Source organism: Sceloporus undulatus, chromosome 9 (genome assembly GCF_019175285.1).
Source record: "Sceloporus undulatus isolate JIND9_A2432 ecotype Alabama chromosome 9, SceUnd_v1.1, whole genome shotgun sequence".
Classification (NCBI taxonomy): domain Eukaryota; kingdom Metazoa; phylum Chordata; class Lepidosauria; order Squamata; family Phrynosomatidae; genus Sceloporus; species Sceloporus undulatus.
In genome coordinates this window covers 32985913-32989339 of record NC_056530.1, presented here as the reverse complement: position 1 = coordinate 32989339, position 3427 = coordinate 32985913, and positions in this window count along the sequence as shown.

The following is a 3427-nucleotide window of genomic DNA, read 5'->3' as shown; positions in this document are numbered from 1 at the left end:
AGTTCCTAGAGAAAACACTACTCTAGGCATTTGTAGGTCCTCCAGATGACTTCTGGGCCGGCAGATGTTGACCACAGATTGGCACTGGACGACCTGGAGAGTCCTAGAGAGGTGTTCTCTTGGGTAAAAAGAATAGTGGTTTTTCATCTAGGCTTTTTCCACATTCATGCAGGTCCTTCACTCCTAAATGCAGCAAATGTGGAGGGACCACTGTATTCTTAATGGCAGTGCTAGAAGTAATCTTTTATGAACACCAGTCTATGTCTGTTTTAATAGCCTTGCTCAGCATTTTTGATTTCACACTCTAATTAGGAGGGGAGGGAAATCCCTACTTGTTCAGTCACTATTATAATGCCCTAAGGAGTCAGAAATTCCTGTTGATCTTGAATCAGACAAGTACGTAAATGTAAAATACAGTGGGCCTTCGGTATTTGCTGGGATTTAGTTCCAGGATCCCCATCGATGCCAAAATCCATGGATGCTCAAGTCCCATTATATACAATGGGGTAATAAAATGGTGTCCCATGAATAAAATGGTAAAATTTGCTTTGTGGAACACACACACACATCCATACCTTAATATTTTTTAATCCGCAGATGGTTGAATCGGTGGCTAAAGAATGCCATGGCAATGGAGGACTGACGGTATATGCTTCTGAATGACCCGGTCCTGGAAAGATGTGCACAGAACATACTGTATTTATTTCCACACTAAGGCTGCAAAGAAAAGGGCACCCAAGGACAGTGTGGCCAAATGTCATAACAACAAAGGAGGATAAGGCACCGCAAAATAGAGCATGCTCAATAAAAATGTCAGACATGATGAAATAAAAGCTCAAAACACTCATATAAATGTAAACGCATGCTTCTTAGTTGTGCTCAAAATGAGGAAATGTTGGAATTCCTTCAGGAACAGAAGGTTGGAATGTAGGACATGTCCTAGGGGAAAAGGATGCCTAGTCACCCTTCCCAAGGATGTACTGTATATCCCATCACCCTTCCTCAGCCTGTCACACTCATACATGGACTACACATCCCATTATTCTCAACTAATATTGCTGGACTGGTTAGGGATGATCAGGATGACCAGAGCTCCTCCTTTTCCAGGACATGTCCAACATATCATCCTTCTGCGCAGAAGGAATTCCAAAATGTCCTCCATTTTCAGCACAACTAAGAAGCATGCATTTACAGTTACCACTGAGTTTTTATTTGGTCATATCCTCTTTTCCCCTTTTAATGTCCTCCAGTTGGCATTGCCTTGTCATTTGTGGTGTTGACATCCGGTCATCCTGGGGATGATGGGATATCTGTAGGTGGTGGCGTACTGCTGGGAATGATGGAGGTGACAGTCCCACACATCAGTATGCAAGGATGTATTAAAACAAATGCTCATAGGGAAACTATACCTCCCCATAGGGAAACATAGAAGAATGCTTGCCCATAGATAATAATAGGGGAATACTTGCCCATAAGAAAACATTGGGGAATACTTGCCCACGGGGGAAAATTGGGAAACACATGCCCATTGGGAATCATTGGGAAATACTTGGCCATGGAGAATCATTGGGAAATAATTGCCATAGGGAGACACTGGGGGATACTTGCCCATAGGGAGACACTGGGGGATACTTGCCTATAGGTTAAAATCTCTATGTGTCACCCATATTCCCCTGTGAGAATGTATTCTCCAATGCTTCTTTATGGGCAAGTATTGTCATGTGATTTAGTACGTACCCAGAATGCAATGCAGTTACAGAAAAAAGGCTTATATTTATGGGGGGAAAAAGTCAAGAGGGGGTCCTTCATATGGCTATGGCCCTATAGCTCACAGTCCCTACAGACTCAATGGAGAAGCAATCCATTTTGAAAGCGTTTTAAGAGCCACGGCTCCAGGCTATGGAATTCTGGGATTGCTTCTGCAGTGGGGTTTCTTTTTTTTCCCTGGCCATGTGAAGCCCTTGGCGAATGAGGGAACTCTAACATGGCGCCTCCCAAATTTTACCTCAGCGCCTGCCTCCAACATGGCGGCCAAAGCCTTAATCTCCCCTTTCCCGCCCTTTTAAAGAAAGCCAGAGCAAGAGCGCAATCTGGCCAAGTGTCACACTCTGCAAGGAGAGCAATAAGCACCTCAAAATGTGGGACCATGGTCCATAAAAATGGGGGACCTTTAAAAAAAGGGGGGGGGGGCTAAAAGGATGAGCTTTCCTAGACTTCAATCCACTTCCTCAGGTTCATCTAGTCTCAAAAAGTTGCCACAAGATCTCTATATCTTTGAATTCTGTAAGGTTATACTATCTGAAAGAAGATGGCAGCATGCACTTTCATAGACTTAAATCTATTTCCTCACATGCATTCAGTTTCAAAGGTGCTATCTCTATTATCTTTGAACTATTATCATTTATTATTATCTGAAGGAAAGGAATAGGCTGCACCAGCCTTCAAAAACTTCAGTCTATGCCTTTGGTGGGTGGAGTGGAAGGGCAGGGACAGATCTATATATGCTATTGGAGTGTGAGAATTCAAATTCCTTTGTGTATGGAAATGAAGCGGCAAGTCCAGTTTTAACATTTCATTTCCATACACAAAGGATTTTGAATTTGAATTGACATTCTCACTCACACACCCATGGACTATATAGGTCTCTCCCTGGCCTTGGACTCCCCAAAATGCATCTGAAGAAGTCGACTGCCAACTTCTCTCTTTGAGTTAATAACAGAATTCAAAGACTAAATGCATCCCAGGGAGTAGATTTAAGTCTTCCAAATCTCACGCTTTCAACTTCTTTCTTCCAGTTAGTCTCAAAAGGCGCTACAAGATCTCTACATATTCTGCATGGTTTATTTAGCTATAATACGCATACTGTATTTAATTATTTTTACTTTATCCTGGCTTATCCTATTTGCAGCAAGGACATATTGCAAAGTAGACACATTTCTCAAAGGGGGGCAAGCAAACCCAGTGCTTTCAAAGTCACTCTCTCTCAAGACTCAAAAGCAACCCCCCTGAACACACCTTGCCAAATAAAAACCTGGGGATAAGTTCACTATACTGTACTGTCAATGTTGTGTTGGAAATGACACGAAGACACACAGCAATGATAATGTAATGCACTATGGACCTGGTTTCTTTTGCTGGTACACAACTTCCCCGTTTGTGCTAAAAAAAAGGTCTCTAAATGTGTTTGGCTCTTAAATTATAATCGAGAAAAACAATCCATGCGAGTTGCCTTGTTCTGTATCAGCAGCAAAAGGGCACACATTGATAGTATCCATGAAGCGAGAAAGCTTCTACCAGAATGAAACCGAACCTGGATTTATTTTGGTCTTTTAGTTGCTTTTTTATTGTGGTAATTTGTGGGGTTGGGGGACACACACAAGCCGGAAGCATTAAATGACACTTAAAAAGCCAGCGCAGCATCAGGAGG